We start from the raw sequence: 20759 nt of genomic DNA, 5'->3' as shown, positions 1-20759 counted from the left end.
GCTCAGTACAGTTATTATTTTTTCTTATCCTGTATATGTATATATATATATATATATATATATATATATAAAATTTCATTTTTATTATATATTTGTAAGTTCAAAGAAATCATTGCATGATGTTTCCAACAGTAAGCAATCATGTTAAATTATAATGATTTTTGCCATAACTGAGCAGTCCTAGAATAATGAATGTGCCGTTCACAGCGTTCAGGCTGATGCTGATTGAGTCAACACCTCATTAATGTGAACTCGTCAACCTTTGCCCACTGCAACATGAATTACTCCAAACGATCGCCCTTTACACGTCCCTCTTTTTTCTTCGTGTACTGATTTAAGGTGCTTTGAAAGACTCGCAGGGCAGCTGATTGCATTGAGAACTCATGGGTCGTCAGTGCCGGGATATAAATACTTCCCAAAATAATTTATTCAAAGATTCCTTTTCTAGGTCACATTTCCACGAGAGCCACAGCACTATATTTACCAGCGCTGGAGGAGTGATGCATCTGAACAGTTGTGTGTCTCGTTTATTAATGCCGGGGACACACAACTTCAGTCTGATATCTATTTTAGCTTGCTTTTTAAAATCCAGAGAAGATGAATTTATCCAAGAGACCAACCGATAGGAAAGAAACATCACAGTGCTTCCACATACCAGTTGTTTCTCCTAGACAGCAATGCAATGAAATGGACAGAAAATCCAAGCTTAAGTGTCTCCTCTAAAGTTTCCACACAAATTTTAAGGCGTCAAACTGCTCAGGTTTGGCAAGATCCCAAAAATCAGAGATCTCAACATGAACTCAAACATTTCTCATCAAATTCTGCCAAGACCAAGTGATCTGAGCTGCTAAACGTGTTCATTTTAAAGCTCTATTCGACTGTATCACAACTATTGACTCAGCGGTTACACCTTAAATGTCTGCTAGTAATTCATCCAGAACCATTTAATGTACAGTCTCCATTCAAACTAAATAATGTCAGGCTTTTGTGTGCTAGTTTTGGTTCTCGAATCTATTTCTTTAGTCAAACAATAGCTTTGAATAAGAAACAAGCTAAAATACATCATTAATTATTGTCTTCCTGTAGGTTTTTTTTCTTAATACATTTATTACATTTATTTTATATCACTTTCTTTAAATAAATATTACATTCATATATTTATTTTTATTATTCTTAATTATTTTAGTATTAATATATACTTTTTGTTCAACATTTTATTTATTTTATACATTATATTTATTTTAAATCTATTTGATATTTTATATATATTCATTCGTAATTATTTTAGTATTAATATATGCTTTTAGTTCAACATTGGACATTTTATTTATTTTATATATTATTATTATTATTATTATATATAGTATTATATATTTTATGTATCTATTTACTTTAGATTCAGTGAGGATCTCATGATCTGTTCGTCACGCTGCGCAACTCTCGTAATTCTTTTGATTATTATTTTTTTTTTACTATTTTTATATATATACTTTTTATATTTATCTATATATCACTTAATTCACATAACTATATCCATTATATACACATATATTTATATGCACACACACACACACACACACATATATACAGTATATATATATATATATATAGTGAAAAGTGAAAATGAACATTGGTCACCAGACATCTGAAAAGTGACATATGATGACATCCAACCTGGTATATTTTATTTCAGAGCTGTGAGTTTTCAGTGAAACGTGAGTTTGATCTGATGCCACACAAAGCCACCTTCAGAAAACTTAAGTCATGTGGACTATATTATGGCCATTCATGGTGCTTCTTGTCCTTTTCGGAGTTTGACAGACGAGGTCCGGAGCTGACAACACCAGATCAGAGGCTGCAGTGGAGTCTGAGCCTCAGTGGGAGTCAAGGCTCCAGACCCATAAAACCGAATAAGAGCTAAAAGTCCTCACTCAGCAGCCTTCAGCTCCGTCTCTAACGCTGGGACTCCGTCCTCACGCCGGCCCGTACACACACTCTCATCAGAGGGAAAGCCCTCAGGGACTGAACAGAGAGCAGAGGAAGGGACAGTCCAACACAAACAAACCCCTGCATTTCCTTTTCCCTCCACCTCATCTTCCCTTCATCCCTCGCTCATTGTTCCTCCGTGTTATTGTGCTTGTGCTGATGCAGCTGTGAACCTCTAACAAACTCCATGTGTGAGCGAGAAGCCCAGTCTGCTCAGAGAAGCAGTTTTTACGGAGCTATTCTGGAGTTTTGTGTTACAAGAATGTGAAAACTCACAGCCGGTTAATCATGCCATTGTTCATTCAAAACAGAATGATTTACTCACCCTCATGTCTTTTTAAACCTGTATGACTTTAAACAATGTGTATGAGATATGTTTAGATACACAAACGAAAAGGCAAATTACAACTAAGCAATCAAGAAAGACTAGATTGTCTTTTATATTTTAAACAGAGAGTTGACATGTCCATCAAAAACTAATCTGAAAAGCAATTCTTAGATAGATTTAATTATTAAATGATTCATTTTTACTTTTAGAATTGTTTTATTTAATATATTTAATCATTTTATTTAAACAAATGTAAATATTATTTTAATTTGTATTTGTATTTTTAAAAATTATATATTAATTATTACTAATAGATTTTAATAATAATTTAATGTCTTTATGTTTTACATTTAAAATAAATTTAAATAATAATTACATTTATTATTAATTTATTCACTTTATTCACGAACACTTTTCATTTTTATAGAACTTTAATAATAATTTAATATATTTTAAAATTATATTTTAAATTAATTGAAATAATTATTGCATTTATTAATGAATTCATTAAATTAAAATGAAATTAATTTAAATCAAATCGATTTAAAATGTAATTAATTTGTCACACCACACAATCATTTAAAATGAACTAGTGAAGGCCAAAACTTGTAAATACAAACATGTAAATACTTAGCATAATACGAACATAGATTATAATGGCATTCATTATAAATGACATTTATCACAAACGCCAAGCCTAAACCGAGGACATTTTTGGGGTTAATTCACAGAGACTGCTTTCAATAGATGAATCAGTGTTATCGTTCTCTGTGATGACAGATTCAGGGAACTGAATAAAAGTGCGATACCAGTAAATTCTAATCTTACTCGGGCCAAACAGGAAGTGAGCTCATAAAGGACAGGATGTGTGCTGTGGGTTGGTTTCAGACCCGGACGCCATCTATTTATTCAACCCTACGCTGTCCTGTTCTTTCAGGGTCAGCAGGACAAATGCAGGACAGCAGATTGTGATTGGACAAGAAGATTTCACCAATCACCAATCACACAGTGACTCAAAGTTTCAAATATGAGACGTTTAAGTGGCTTTGTCTAGTATTATGGAGTTTGCATTCATGCTTATTGTTATGTGACCCTCTGTCGTGTCATTCTGTTCTCCTTCCCACAGTTCTCCTGTGTTTTCCTGACAGATCTTACACAATACATATTGACATTTTGTGCCCCCAAAAACAATACTATACATAATGACAAAAAATGAAAAAAAAAAAAAAAAGGCATTTGGGAAGTTGACATGTCCTGCAGAAACTATTTTGAACAGCATTTTGATCAGCACTTTTAATTATTAGCATGACCACATTAACTGAGAGATTATATATATATTTTTTATTGTATTTTTAAATGTCAAATTTAAACGATAATTAAATTAATAAATTACTATTAAATTAATTTAATAGTAATTCAAATAAAATATAATATAGTAAAACATTTAATATAATATAATAAATAATTGGAACAAATGTGTCACCACAGGATCATTTAAAATTAACTAGTGAAGGCAAAAAGGTAATTAAAAATGGTGAGAAAACCTAACCTGCCATTTCTTTTATAATTATTAGCATGGCCATATTAATTAGAAGATTGTATTTATGATTTTAGAGAATTTTATTTGTAATATATTATCTTTTAAATAAATATATTTTGAATTTAAATACAAATAATATATTTAAATAAATGCTTAACTTATTTAAATGATAATTACATTCATTGTAATTTAAATAAAATAAAATGATTTACATTTTATTTATTTGTCACACAACAGGACCATTTCAAATGAACAAGTGAAGTGATTAAAAATGGTGAAAAACTAAACTGCCATTTCTTTTATAATTATTAGCTTGACAACATTAATTAAGAGATCATATTTATAATTTTATACAATTGTAATAATTATTTAAATATAAAAATAATACATTATATTTTACATTTTAAATTCATTTAAATTATAATTTCATGTATAAATAAATAAAATAAAACAATTTTTTACACGTAATTTGTCACACCAGAGGACCATGAATTAGTGAAGTCCAAATTGTGATTAAAAATGGTGAAAACCCTAAAATAAATAGTGACTATAAGCACTTTATCATATAGATTACAATAATTTTTAAAGTCAAATCTTAATGTTGATACAACAATTTTTAATAATTAAATGTAAAAAATATTTGATAATTATATTTCAAATCTAAAGTTAATTTAAATAATTATTACATTTACTAATCATTTAAATAAAATAAAATAATTTAAATGTAATTAATCTGTCATACCATATTTAAAATAACATAGTGAAGGTGTAAAGATAAAAAAAATAAAAAAAAGAAAGAAAAAGATTACAAATGGTGAACATTTTAAGAAATGGTGATCAGTGACAGGATATACAGATACGTTAATATAATTTAAGTAAAAAGAAAAAAATCTGTAAGGGTCAACTCAGTGTCAAACTCATATGTGACCCTGGAGCACAAAACCAGTCATAAGGGTCAAATTTTCTAAATTGAGATTTATACATAATCTGAAAGCTGAATATATAAGCTTTTCATTGATGTATGGTTTGTTAGGAGAGGACAATATTTGAAAATCTGGAATCTGAGGGTGCAACAAAATCAAAATATTGAGAAAATCTCCTTTAAATTTGTCCAAATTAAGTTCTTAGCAATGAATATTACTAATCAAAAATTAAGTTTTGATATATTTATGGTAGGAAATTTACAAAATATCTTCATGGTACATTCAACAAAAAAATCTATAATTTTGACCCATACAATGTATTTTTGGTTATTGCTACAAATATATCCCAGCGACTTAAGACTGGTTTGTGCTCCAGGGTCACATATGTGATTATGATTCCCTTCAGCGTGAATCAGGCGAGTAGAGTTAAAGGACAGGCCGTCACGCAGCATTACCCCCACAGGCAGGTCAATCCCTGTGACCTGCTGGCTTAAAACGGCCCTAAAGGTCCATCAAAGAATCCCATTATGTCAACTGTCCAACACAGACATTGACCAACAGGCCTCGTAACGATCACATAAAGGGCAGCAGTGTGGTGGGCTGCGGCGTCAGAATCCACCCCTCCTCGCGTGCTAACAGCGGTCGCTAAGCCTAACCAGGCTGTCGCAGCAACCCCTGAGGTTACGTAAGAACGGTGCCAGAGCAACGGGCCGCTTCAGACCAGCACTTCACCCCGAAACCTCCTGATCGAGAGCATGACAGCCTCTGACAGGAGCCACTGCACTTCAAAGGCAGCAGCGGCTTTCTGACCCCTGTAATACGACGTGGTTTGAATCAGAGGGGAAAATAAAAAAGATGTTCAATATGATCATAATTAAGACTCAAAAGATCTTAGAATGGAATAAATGCGTCCACTGAGAAACAAAACAAAAGAATTACGAGAGTTGCGACACTTTGACGCGAGCGTGACGAACAGATCATGAATTTGCGTGCACACAATCTGAACACCCGTCATTCACATAGATAGATAGATAGATAGATAGATAGACCCTTTTGAAATGACACAATATTCTATCAATTTTGTTTGAGAAAGAATAAAAGAACGGTTAAAGGTTACAGACACTTGACAAAGCCTTGAAATGCAAGTTTCTTTTTTCCCTTTGTTTATATTCAGTCAAGGCAGATCTGATTAAGTAAACAGGAAACATTTTGGCAGGCTGGAAAAAACAAGCATCTGGCTTCACAGTTCTTCATTTTGAGTGGAATTTTGCAGTGTTTATTATAAATGATTTATAAAAAGAATTAATGTGCCCAAAAGCAAACAATAATTTATATTTTAATATATTTTTAATTAAAAAATAATTACATGTATTAATATTTGTTTTAATAAAATAAAATATAGCTAAAAATAAAACTAGGTCATTTTAAATGGTCCTGTGGTGCGGCAAATGAATGAATTTTAAATTATTTATTAACACCACAGGACCATTTAAAAAGAACTAGTGATAGCAAAAATGTGATTAAAAATGGTGAAAACCTTGATGGTAAAGAAAAAAAATCTAGACAGACTAACTATTAAAATGTAGAATTTAAAGACAAAAAAAAAAAAGATTCTGGTCACTCTAAAATCATTTCCTACTGCATAAGCAAATGACAATGATCCAATCAATCAATTCCCAAAAGCAAGTCTTGTTTTAAATTTTTGTATCGCTCGAGGAGCTTTCACTCAGATATATGGGAGGAAAAAACAATCATAATTTCCTTAAATTAATTTTCAACAATTCACAGTATTAAAAACATTACAATAAACCATGCATAAGAGCATACGAGACATGGACATCAATGCAACCCTAAAATAACACTCAGTATTCCTGTGTTTTGTGTCCATGCTCCTGTCCTTCAGAACCAAACGGTGATGAAGGTGGGAGCTTGTCATGCACCAGTGAGAAAAAAAAGGTGAAACTGGACCCAAATTCACAAGAACATGTTGCAATCTCCTGATCTCTTGTCTTTACAAGCCCGGTCCACTTAGCAGCATGTTTGGGAAAGGCGACAGGTGGTGAAGGTTCTCCGAGGGGTTTCACCTGAACACAGCGACATCTAAACATCAGGCTGAATGGAAGAAAGGAAGCCGAGGATGTGTTTCCTGACCGGCACAAAGACCATAAGAGGCCAACGGAGAAAGACAAGACAATGGGACATGTTAAACAGACCACCAAAGTCTAAACATATCGGGGGGAATTCACTAAAACAATTCATTTTATGCTGAAACTAATGGCAACTGCATCATTTAAATAAATGCATGTAAAACTTGAATAAAGAATAGTTCACCCAAAATGAACATTTGCTAAAAATGTACTTAACCTCAGTTCATCCAAGATGTAGATGAGTTTATTTCTTCATCAGATTTGGAGAAATCTAGCATTCATCACTTGCTCACCAATGGATGCTCTGCAGTGAATGGGTGCCGTCAGAATGAGAGCTGATAAAAACATCACAATAATCCACAAGTAATCCACAGCACTCCAGTCCATCAGTTAACATCTCGAGAAGACAAAAGCTGCATGTTTTTAAGAGACAAATCCATAAATAAGACATTTTTAACTTCAATTGGTTGCTAAAATATGAGTCCTCTATCTGTAATAATGCTTCCTCCAGTGAAAAAGTGGTCTGGTCTGAATCAGGAGAGAAATCTGCACAGATCAAACAGTCCAAAACAGCTCTAAACAAATATGTGGCTGGATTTTGATGTGAGAGACAACAGGAGATGGACTTTTTCACTGGAGGAAGGATTATGGACTCGTATTTTAGTAAAAAATATCTTCATGATGGATTTGCTTCTTACAAACACGCAGTTTTGTAAGTGCTAATGAATGCTGCATAATGGGTAAAAGAGTCCTCTTGATGGCCATTATTAACACCATGAAACCACATTTATGGATATCAATGCGCATAGAGTCTAACTTTAACTTTATATAAAGTGAAGATTCATAGACTTCTACAAATAGAAAGATAATGTAACGGGGCTGACGAGACGTGAGACGTGTGGATCCATCTGCAAGCTTTATTAAAGAGACGTGGTAAACAGGCAGGGTCAAACAATGGCAAACAGGTATATGGCGGGCAAAACACAAGAATAGTCCCAGGGCTAGCGTAGGTCACCGATCGGCAGACAGAATCACAGGGGCGAGACGAGAGGGAAAAATCCAGGAAAACAGGCAAAGATCAGAAACCGCGGAAACAGGCAAGGCAAGGCAAAACAAGGAAAACACAGAGACTCGGAATGGGGTACGGGCTAAACAATACTCAGCAGAGAAAGGTGGTTAGAGTGGGTGTTATATAGTGAGTGAGGTGATTCGAAACAGCTGTGTGCAATGAGTGAATAAACGGAAGTCCATGGACCGAATTCGTGACAGATAAAATCCGTTTGCTCATCATCCACAGGCAACTGTTTGAGACTGTGCTCCTGTGAAAGCAATATACTAGGCTATTCTCATAAAAACAGAGAAAGAAAACTAAATCTCTGATAAAGGCTCTTTTGATGTCTGTCTGATGTCTTGCCAAGCCTGCTTGCTTTATCAAACTTTATAGATGTAGACTTTGGCAAAGATGCAGCAACTCTTTTAGAAACCACTCAGTCATATGTGGCACATAAGGAGAGGAGAGAACAGCAATAATAAATCAAAATTAAAAAGTAGGGTATATATACTATATATTCTCAGCCAGTATGTTTGTAATTACACAGAAATTGAGGATCATGTGAAACTGAAGACTGGAGTAATGATGCTGAAAATTCAGCTTTGATCACAATCAATTACATTTTACAATATATCCACAAAGAAAATGGTTATTTAAAATTGTAATAATATTTCACAATATTACTGTATTTTTGATCAAATAAATGCAGCCGTAATGAGAATAAGAATCTTACTGATCCCAAACTGACAGATTAAAGTCCTCTCTATCACTCAAATCAGCATCAATCAAGACCCCAAAAGTCCAGACCAAACAGCACAGGCCGCTGAAGTCAACAATTCAACACACAGACATGAAGAAGGATTGACTTCTGTGGTTGTGCGTCTCAACTCAGAGATTACGAGCCCTAAACAAAACAACATAAAGGGCACAGAGCTCCAGACCAGATGTAGACTCTAAACAAAAGAGTCATGATGGGGTAGGCAGGGAGTGTGGGGGTCAAAGGTCAGGGCAAAGGGAAAGGTAAAAGAGTCCAGGGCTTCAGGATCTACATAAAACCACATTTGACACAATGCATGCATGCACAAACAGAGATACTCAAAGCTGCTGAAACCAACCAGTAAAAACAACAACAACAACAACAACAACAACAACGATCTGGGTAAATCTCAAGATTTAAAATCATGTTCAAAAATTGAAACAAAGAAAGAAGAAAAAGTGGAGAAAATGTGTTTAATGTAAATGAAAATGCAAACATGCACAATGCTTCATTTTCTTTATGCAATGTAATCTCTTTTCTTTTTCTTTTTTGAGAATATTGTAAAATAAGCCAATTCAGCAAATTTCTCATTATTAAATTGTATTTTGCATGCTAGAGTTCAAAATGAGACCACATTAGAAAATATGGGATTTTGTAACATTTAAACCTGTAAATAAGCATCTTTTAGGACTTAATAACTTTTAATATCTTAATAACTTTTAAATGTATTAAAAATAAGTTTCTTACTTTTTATTGTTATTTTTAATATCTTGTGTTTTTCTTTTTTCATTTATTTTATTTTGGAGTGAAATGTGACCTGCTTTCGAGACTATATTGTAAAATAAGTTTTCAGTTTAGCAAATTTCGCATTATTGAATTGTATTATGTATAGTGCAGTTCGAAATAAGACCACAAAGAAGATATGAGGGGATTTTTCCCCCCTTTAAACCCTTTAAAGTTTTAGGAAATTAAAAAATGTAAAACAAATAAAAGTTGTAATGTAAAATGTGAATTAAATATAAAATAGGCTAAAAAAGAAAATAAATAGTACACACTTTAAATATATTTTTATTTCTTACTTTTTAGTGCTATTTTTCATTTCTTCTGCAACTTTAATTAAAATGTTATTTACTTTTAAGTAAATCACTTTGATTTTTATTTTATTTTTTTTTATTTTTGGAGTGAAATGTGACCTGCTTTTTTTGAGATTTCACCATCTTTCACATGCTGAATCTGAGAAAGCAAGCATATTTTTTCTCCTTTCTGTTGGAGAACTTGGCTGTTAGAAAGCAAAAACTCATTAATCTTTCAGGTAAACTGTCACATTTCCAGACCAAAAGTGTGAAGTCACAGATGTTGTGCACACAGATTCAGAGCAGTGGGTATATCCTCAGGTAACAGTCTGTTTCACTGATTAAAAGGCTGTTTAGCAAAAGTAAATGAACCCCATCGCCATTTTGCGATCAGGCTCCACTGTCGCCGCCATTTTGTGAGCGTGCTCTGGTACAGCCGCCATTTCAGTCACAGACACTGTGTCGCATTCTTCCTCCGCGACACCCACAGTAAACAAAGACCCGACAGCTAACAAAGCATAATCCATAAACTGAGCGAGTGATGAACGTGGGCCCTCGCGTCTAAGTTTAGACTTAAGCGGTTGATTTATGCCATCGCAGAAAAACTCTATCAATAAACAGTCTGGCAAATCAGAATAGTGAGCGATGGCTAAAAACTCTCGGATATGGTTCTCCAATGATCGTGGACCCTGTTTAAGGGCTAACAAAATCCTTGCTGTGTCCATACCTGGCCAATGTTCCTCAGAAAAGCTGCTGGATCCTTGTTGGGCTGAGTATTCTGTAACGGGGCTGACGAGACGTGAGACGTGTGGATCCATCTGCAAGCTTTATTAAAGAGACGTGGTAAACAGGCAGGGTCAAACAATGGCAAACATGTATATGGCGGGCAAAACACAAGAATAGTCCCAGGGCTAGCGTAGGTCACCGATCGGCAGACAGAATCACAGGGGCGAGACGAGAGGGAAAAATCCAGGAAAACAGGCAAAGATCAGAAACCGCGGAAACAGGCAAGGCAAGGCAAAACAAGGAAAACACAGAGATTCGGAATGGGGTACGGGCTAAACAATACTCAGCAGAGAAAGGTGGTTAGAGTGGGTGTTATATAGTGAGTGAGGTGATTCGAAACAGCTGTGTGCAATGAGTGAATAAACGGAAGTCCATGGACCGAATTCGTGACAGATAAAATCCGTTTGCTCATCATCCACAGGCAACTGTTTGAGACTGTGCTCCTGTGAAAGCAATATACTAGGCTATTCTCATAAAAACAGAGAAAGAAAACTAAATCTCTGATAAAGGCTCTTTTGATGTCTGTCTGATGTCTTGCCAAGCCTGCTTGCTTTATCAAACTTTATAGATGTAGACTTTGGCAAAGATGCAGCAACTCTTTTAGAAACCACTCAGTCATATGTGGCACATAAGGAGAGGAGAGAACAGCAATAATAAATCAAAATTAAAAAGTAGGGTATATATACTATATATTCTCAGCCAGTATGTTTGTAATTACACAGAAATTGAGGATCATGTGAAACTGAAGACTGGAGTAATGATGCTGAAAATTCAGCTTTGATCACAATCAATTACATTTTACAATATATCCACAAAGAAAATGGTTATTTAAAATTGTAATAATATTTCACAATATTACTGTATTTTTGATCAAATAAATGCAGCCGTAATGAGAATAAGAATCTTACTGATCCCAAACTGACAGATTAAAGTCCTCTCTATCACTCAAATCAGCATCAATCAAGACCCCAAAAGTCCAGACCAAACAGCACAGGCCGCTGAAGTCAACAATTCAACACACAGACATGAAGAAGGATTGACTTCTGTGGTTGTGCGTCTCAACTCAGAGATTACGAGCCCTAAACAAAACAACATAAAGGGCACAGAGCTCCAGACCAGATGTAGACTCTAAACAAAAGAGTCATGATGGGGTAGGCAGGGAGTGTGGGGGTCAAAGGTCAGGGCAAAGGGAAAGGTAAAAGAGTCCAGGGCTTCAGGATCTACATAAAACCACATTTGACACAATGCATGCATGCACAAACAGAGATACTCAAAGCTGCTGAAACCAACCAGTAAAAACAACAACAACAACAACAACAACAACAACGATCTGGGTAAATCTCAAGATTTAAAATCATGTTCAAAAATTGAAACAAAGAAAGAAGAAAAAGTGGAGAAAATGTGTTTAATGTAAATGAAAATGCAAACATGCACAATGCTTCATTTTCTTTATGCAATGTAATCTCTTTTCTTTTTCTTTTTTGAGAATATTGTAAAATAAGCCAATTCAGCAAATTTCTCATTATTAAATTGTATTTTGCATGCTAGAGTTCAAAATGAGACCACATTAGAAAATATGGGATTTTGTAACATTTAAACCTGTAAATAAGCATCTTTTAGGACTTAATAACTTTTAATATCTTAATAACTTTTAAATGTATTAAAAATAAGTTTCTTACTTTTTATTGTTATTTTTAATATCTTGTGTTTTTCTTTTTTCATTTATTTTATTTTGGAGTGAAATGTGACCTGCTTTCGAGACTATATTGTAAAATAAGTTTTCAGTTTAGCAAATTTCGCATTATTGAATTGTATTATGTATAGTGCAGTTCGAAATAAGACCACAAAGAAGATATGAGGGGATTTTTCCCCCCTTTAAACCCTTTAAAGTTTTAGGAAATTAAAAAATGTAAAACAAATAAAAGTTGTAATGTAAAATGTGAATTAAATATAAAATAGGCTAAAAAAGAAAATAAATAGTACACACTTTAAATATATTTTTATTTCTTACTTTTTAGTGCTATTTTTCATTTCTTCTGCAACTTTAATTAAAATGTTATTTACTTTTAAGTAAATCACTTTGATTTTTATTTTATTTTTTTTTATTTTTGGAGTGAAATGTGACCTGCTTTTTTTGAGATTTCACCATCTTTCACATGCTGAATCTGAGAAAGCAAGCATATTTTTTCTCCTTTCTGTTGGAGAACTTGGCTGTTAGAAAGCAAAAACTCATTAATCTTTCAGGTAAACTGTCACATTTCCAGACCAAAAGTGTGAAGTCACAGATGTTGTGCACACAGATTCAGAGCAGTGGGTATATCCTCAGGTAACAGTCTGTTTCACTGATTAAAAGGCTGTTTAGCAAAAGTAAATGAACCCCAACCGGACACCATCAATCGGTCTATGTGATTACACACTTGATCCTCTAATAGTCACCTTATGCTTCAAACACACAGGGCCTCAAACGCAAAGATGCAAGCGGCCCCAGCGTTCAGACAGGAAGTTGGGATTACTGTGACTTCCTGCCCTGAAGGTGTGTCATTAATCTTGATAGTGAGCATATGTGCACGTTCACAGCAATAATACAGAGAAGTGTACATTATTTAATATAATTTTCTTGCCTTATCGAGTGACAGACTGATATATTGGTCAGGCAGTTTAATCAGACAATATTTGGCCATTTTGAGATTATTATCTACCAACAACCTTGTAAAAGATTATAGACATTCTTTAAATAAATATATTTAAAAAATAAGTTTTAAAATCAGGAAAATTATCTTCATTAAAATGCATTATATAGAGTGGGGTTCGAAATGTGACCTCACTGGAAATATGGGATTTTATAACATTTACACCTGCAAACTACATTTAAAAAAAAATGTTTGTCAAGAAAAACTTTGATGTTGGCTTGACAAAGCCTGACCAGATAGTTTGAAGTAGTTTTAAAACTTGAAGTTTGAAGGTTTTTAAGGCCATACAGTCAATCAGATGGATGGACAGACAGGTTGCTAGGGCTTTGCGAAGCAGTTATTATGTATTCTGGGTAGTTGCTAAGGTGTTGCTATGCAGTTGCTAGGGCATTCAATGTGGTTGCTAAGGTGTTGCTATGCAGTTGCTAATGTGTTCTGAGGGTTGCTAGAGTATTCTGTGTGGTTTCTAGAGTATTGCTATGCTATTCTGGGTGGTTGTTAGGGTGTTGCTATGTGGTTGCTAGGTTCTTCTTTGACGATTGGTCGAGTGTTGCTATGAAGTTACTAGGGTATTCTGAGTGGTTGCTAGGAGGTTGGTAAGGTGTTACTATGCAGTTGCTACGGCATTCTGGATGGTTACTAAGCTGTTCTGGGTGGTTGCTAGGGTGTTGCTATGTGGTAGCTAGGTTGTTTATGGATGGTTGCTAGAGTGTTGCTATGCAGCTGCTGGTACGTATTATCACATCACTACCATGTTTCTTCCATTGCAGCTCAAGATACTCTTTGGATCAACAGGTTTTGTTCATTTAGTTTTGTTCCATTAAAGCAAAACAGACGCAAACGATGAAGAAATTCTCAAATTCATGTTCATATGTCACTCGAATTATAATGCTGATAACATACAGTCATTTGCAACAAAAAAGTGCTTTAAATAAGAAAAAAATAGAAGCATTTCAATAACACTCTCAGACATTTGGACCTCACTGTATAAACTGCATTATAATTGCCTAATTGGCACCTTGTTCTCTAGATATCAGTTTCACTATCAGCCATTGAAAATCTCATATTGGTCAACGACTAATCTTATCACAAATTGCCTATTGGGAAATAACAAGAAAACAGAATCCAGTCACCATTTTATCAGCTGATCATGGACACACAGACATCGGGCCCCTCAGTCCATGTCAAACATTATTCTGAAAGGACTACGTGATCACGACAGAGTCTAAGAGATTAACGCTACTCGATAATAAGAGACCAAACAGCTGTCTGGCACCGCAAATTGCGTGAGGATTCCGTCACCTGCTGTGTATGACTGACGTTAAATAGATTATTCAATCCCTTGGGGAGGCAAAGCCAGCGATGGCGTCAAACAGGTCAGGCGCTTGGCACCCCACACACACGGTGGCCTACAGGAAGTCTGGTTTCCAGGGTCCCCCGGGTTTAGGCCAAGGGTCAGTGGTATCAGGACCAGAGTTAAATGGTGTTGGGTTTCTCCTTACAGATGCACTGCAGAGAAACCGGACCTCTGAACAACGAGAGGTGTTGTACAAATGGCATATGCACTTCGACCATCACTACAATCTACTGTACTGTTATCATTGAGATACTATTAGAGTATTTTAATATGTTGAAATAGTTTTTATTTTTGTATTTTCTGCTTCATTTTAATTTTAGTTAAAGTTTTAGTCATTTTGTTGTGTGTTCTTGTAATTTTCATTCGTTTTTTTTTTTATATGTCTATGTAGTTGTATTACTTTTTATTTTAGTTTTAGTCATTTTTGTGCATTTACGAAAAGGAATAGTTTACCCCAAAATGACAATTTGCTGAAATGTAATTAATCGCAGGCCATCCAAAATATAGATGAGTTTGTTTCCTCATCAGATCTGAAGAAATGTAGCATTGCATCACTTGCTCAGCAATGGATCCTCTGCAGTGAATGGGTGCCGTCAGAATGAGAGTCCAAACAGCTGATAAACATCAAATAAAACATCACAATAATCCACAAGTAATCCACACCACTCCAGTCCATCAGTTAACATCTTGTGAAGCAAAAAGCTGCGTGTTTGTAATAAACAAATCCATCAGATGCTTTAACTTCAAACCGTTGCTTCTAACCTCTATAGGCCTACATAACATAGCTTTCCCCAATGAAAAACGTTTTGATGGATTTGTTTCTTAGAAACATGCAGCTTTTGTCTTCTCAAGATGTTAACTGATGGACTGGAGTGATGTGGATTACTTGTGGATTATTGTGATGTTTTATTTGATGTGTATCAGCTGTTTGGACTCTCATTCTGACGGCACCCATTCACTGCAGAGGATCTATTGGTGAGCAAGTGATGCAATGCTACAATTCCCCATATCTACATCTTGGATGGCCCGGTTAAATTTTTTTTTTTGGGGTGACCTATTCCTTTAAACTAGAGGAAAATGAGAAATGTTGCTTTGGCAATGTTCATGTTTTTTTATATTTTATAACAAAAGTAACAAAAATGTTTTTTATGGTTTCAATTTTAAACTATCATAACCCTGTAATGGAGTGAATGCTCGATTAGAAATGAATAATGGAACTAGAAATTAGTAAATGCATCTCATGCACTGTTTTCAGAGTCTCTCTGCTGACGTGTCTCCAGACCAAACACCTGATTTCCTGACGATCCCCCGCAGGGCGCTCATTGTACCGTCAACACAACAACATTATGGAGCCAAGGTTCACCAAACATTGACCACTAATCTAATCTTAATGTTCTCTTCATTACTGCATTACCTACTCAGACGTAGGCGGTCAATCAGTACTGAGCTCGTGAGGCTTTCTGAGTAATGTTTTCTGGAAGAGGAGCCCTTGTTTATAGCTAATCATGGTTATCTATTTATTCGCAGTTATCTATTCACCATACAGACTTGCAGTTTGAATGCTAAGGAGTGAAATTTGTGCAAAACAAAAAATAGTAGTCTATATTTAGATGATTAGATGCACACTTCTAAGTGTAATTTCATTGATTCTCCTATTATATTTTCAAATGACTGCAAGCTGACCAAACCACAAAAGCCAAAAACCATGCAATTTTAAGATTTAAGAAGATTTGAAAATGCATTAATATTCAATATATACATATACTGTAGATACTGACAGTGATGCTGAAAAGTATTTGGACAGTTCAAATGTCTCAATGTCATTGCATTAGATTTTTCTCAGACCTACATTCACTTTTAGATATTAGTTTTACTCAATTACTTTTAATCAAAATGGTGTTTTGGGTGATTTTTAGTTGATATATGAAGTCTGCTCCTATCAAGTTCTAGAATATCTGTGTAAACTTGAGAGAAAATGACTTTATACATACACTAAAAATCAACAAAACACCACAAACACAAAGTAGTGCAATACATTTTCTTGTCATTTTCAACTCTAGATCTTTTGTTTTATCAATTCAACCCTATCAAACTGCGAAATGTGAAATGTGTGCTATATTTCCTTCAAAAGGATACCCCACTAACAGAAACATGTTCTAAAAACATTCCGTTAATGTTTCCATTACGTTATGAAAACGTTATTTCTGATTGTTCAAAAGTCCAGTTTTTTAAATGTTTTAAATAATTTTTTTCTTGGTTATACGAACGTTAAGGGAACATTATGTTTTATCATTTTGCAAACATTATGGAAATGTTACTTTTGAATGTTCTCTGAACATTGTGAAACATGTTAGACGAAAAAAAGGTCCATGAACAAAAAAAAAATAATACATTTGCGCTAACATTTTGAGAACATTATTAATGACTAGATAACTTTGAACGAACATTCCATTAACATTACTGGATGAACATTAGGCAAAGTTCTGAGAATGTTCACTGTTAGCTGGCTAGATTTCTATGAATTCTGTCCTCCAACTAGGTTCATAATTTTATTTACTTTGTTTACATTTTGCTAAAAATCCTAACAAGCTATTTGAAGGCAGGATCCAAAACATACAGTGACAACATCATGCTGAATATTGACACAAAAGATCAGCTTGCATTCAATGAACTGAATCTTTTTTTTTCAGGCCAATAACTCTGGAAATGTTCAGAAACATTTCATTTTGTAGCCACTAAAGGTTTAAGTCTCTATTGGAAGTGACTTTTAAAAATAAACCCATCCTGAGAAATATTCACCGGAGTAAAATGTCTGACTATCTTGGTCTCAAATGAAAACTTGATACACTGGCTTGATATTTTCTCAGATAATGCAATGCTAATCCATGTCTCCGATATATCCTCCTGAGAACCATAAAAAAGTTTTGTGAATTTTTTTTTTAATGTCATTACATTGGTTGGAGCATAAGAAACAAATGTAGAAGTTTTTTTTTTTTTATATATATATATATTTTATTCATATTTCATGTCCTTTGTAGAGGACGCCATGACTAAGTTATTCAAAAATAAATAAATAAAAAACAGACATGAAAAGTCATGCACAGGCAAAAACAATGTTTTATTTTTTTCATTCACCAATCAGTATTTAGGTTTCAGGTTGTTTTTAACCAAACTTTGTACAAAGATGATTCTATGTTATGTAAGATATAACAGAATTATTTGATTTACTATTTTATTTCATGCAATGCGTGCGTAAAATGTCCATAAATTGGTATTCCCATTCTATACAGTGTATCCATACATTGCATCTATTTTGCATATTAATGTGTTCTTGCATGGGGCAAACCATAATGAAAAAGAAGTGTTATAATGGGAGTAATAACTTGGCAACATTTTCATAATAATATCTCATATTTCATAGGAATATTGATCTATAATTTCTTGTTGTGTTTCCCCAAAATGTCTGATTAACAGCCGTTTGTCCTGGTGTCCTCTACATGTATGAAAATTACACCCTGAAAATTTCACCCTGTTGAAACCCCATAAAATTTTTCTGAGATGTTTTTTTGTTTTTTTTTACGACAAACTATTTGAAAATTAGATTTAAATGATAATTACAAAACATTATCATATTTCTGTCATGAAAACTCTCGGAGGGATTGGCATGGTAATGTACATGACAATGTTAATGTATTTGGTCTTGGCGGAATAGATCTGCTACGCTGCTGCTGCTGCAGAGCAAGTACCGAGACTTGCTACTGCCAATACATCCACAACATGCTGCTGTGAGCATGTAAGAAATATTGCTGCTGCAAATATAACATACATGAAATAACCCCCATATAGCATACATGAATCACCTCGTAGCAGATCTATACAGGTGGAGCTGGGGAAGGTGGAGGGTTTCTGAAGCAAGCTGCAACTGCTCCGGCAAGCACTAGTCATATATTTGAATGTTGAGCAGCGAGCTCATTGGCTACCGATACAGGAGAGAACCAATCAGCTGAGCCATGTGATAATGATGTCATTATGTTAGATTGAATTAGACCTATCGGACTGCGCCATCTAGAGTTTCATGCCATAACTCTGTATTTCCCTAAGAGTGCTAAATTTGATCATTCTGCATCAGTGGCGGCGCTAGGGCGGGGCTTGATGGGGCTATAGCCCCGTCAGAAACTTGCTTAGCCCCCCCACCCCAAGGATTTCCTAATGATATTTCTGTTTTTTAACTCCCAGTGTCACTTTAATTAACACTGAAAAATAAACATTAAAAACCTAAAAAAAAAAGGGTGCCTAATATGTGGCCTATATTTGAGAGGGGTCAATTAGGTAAAGTGCGCATTAGCGTTCATTTTAAGTTTAATATCAACAGCTATCATGGAGCTATTTAATATCAAGTAAAAGACTGCGAATTTCAAACACTTTGTAGATGAGAACAATAACACAAGTCGACAGTCTGACTGAAGTTCAGGATGGAGAGGAGTCTGTCGTCACAGTAGCAACTCTTAAAAAATAGTTTGTGGAAATAGTTTTATGAATTGTCAGCACTTTATCTATTGTAAAAAATTGTTAGAATTTACAGTGTTTTCCTGCCAGTTGGCACTGAGAGTGACTGACACTTGATGGTCAAAAAATGAGTAAATAGATATGTTAAAAAAATGAATAAATAAAAGAAAAAAAATATAACAAAATAAAAAAATCCCTACTTTCTTTTCTATGTGCGTTCATAAATTGTATTCATTTGTAAGTGTCATATTTGGCGGTTAGCATTAGAAGTTATATTACTAATAACAGTGGTATATGAGAATTAATAACACAGACATTTTTTTTTAAATATGCCTTTTTCGAAGCTGTTGTATATAAAAAACCTCAAGGGGGCTGAATTTGCATGCTTAGCTGAAGCTTAGGCATTCGTTACTTTCTCTCAATCTAATTAGTTTTTTAGCACCCCCTCTGAACTGTTAAGCCCCCCCAACTAAAAAATCCTGGTGTTCTGCATATCAGCCATATTTAAAAACCAAGGAGAAAGTGTGTTTATGATCAAACCTCTAAACATTTGATATCTCTAAAAAGCCCTGAATGTGCTCTGTACAGGACATCATACAGGACTTAACACTGTAGCATAGGGTCTCAGAGAAATTCACTCAAATATACTGTCCTCTACAGGGGACAAAAGTCTATGTCTGGGTCCCATATGGATATAAATCTGCCTGTTTAAACACTGATGTCTGGAGCATTTGATCTGTTGTAGTTCAAGTCAATTCCCCAAACAACCTCCCTCTGCTGTCGTGTTTGTGGTGGGGCTCAGTTTACACTCATACCTGCCCGCCCACCGTAGTGGGATGATCCCGGATTCATCCACGAACCACAAAGGCTCCTCCGGCATTCAGTTCAGAACCAGCGAGCCGCAGTCGAGACAGTAAACGGAGATTAGCAGCTTTCACAAGCGGACACGGATCACGACACACGGTAAGAGCCAATCGAGCACTTATCATACGACTAGTGGCTAATATCCGACCACATCATGTTTAAAGCGACTTTATTTACACACTGAATCCTGTCTAAACCGAAGTCGCGTCATTTTTTGTCTAATTTCGTGTCGCGTGTAAACAAATGCATGAGTTTGAAACTATAGTACTGTTCATTCAGTAGAAACTGTCATTGATCTCCATAAAAGATTTTATTATCTCATTTTTAAAATTGTATAATCGTATTTTAATTCAGTTTAGGTGTGAATCGGAGAATTATTATTTTATTTTCTGTAACTATTTGATATCACTGCAGCATTTAGTTAGGTTTATGTGGATATTGAATATATGGGGCAAAGTGCAAAATGTAAATTCGTGTGTTTTTAACAGTTAAGAGTGGTAAATAAATAAATAAGGTGAGGATTTTTATAGGCTAAATGAGAAATGGCCAAACTGTTTTGAAACTGCGTGAATGCAGTAATGTTAGTTTTGTAAACGAAACGTTTTGGTGCTTTAATAAATTAGCATATGCATAGAACATGGGTACATTTTATATTACATTATAATGATTGATTTAAATTTTTTCTGCATATGGGTGATAGTGTCTGTAATAACGTATTTAGTCTGGTTGATAATTTACTTAATATCATTAT

General features: G+C 34.5%; 1 protein-coding gene across 1 annotated transcript in view; it reads left to right on the top strand.

The window, feature by feature from the left end:
* The first annotated feature begins 20003 nt into the window (after positions 1 to 20003).
* The window catches only part of LOC107671482 (protein FAM110B-like), a 17848-nt gene continuing 17092 nt past the window's right edge, over positions 20004 to 20759 (top strand). The window contains exon 1 of the mRNA XM_016464411.1: positions 20004 to 20107. The gene's annotated coding sequence lies outside the window, so the exon portion shown is untranslated. The remainder of the gene's footprint in view (positions 20108 to 20759) is intronic.

Source organism: Sinocyclocheilus anshuiensis, unplaced genomic scaffold, assembly GCF_001515605.1.
Source record: "Sinocyclocheilus anshuiensis isolate Anshui unplaced genomic scaffold, SAMN03320099.WGS_v1.1 scaffold552, whole genome shotgun sequence".
NCBI lineage: Eukaryota > Metazoa > Chordata > Actinopteri > Cypriniformes > Cyprinidae > Sinocyclocheilus > Sinocyclocheilus anshuiensis.
This window is presented reverse-complemented; position numbering and strand designations above follow the sequence as displayed.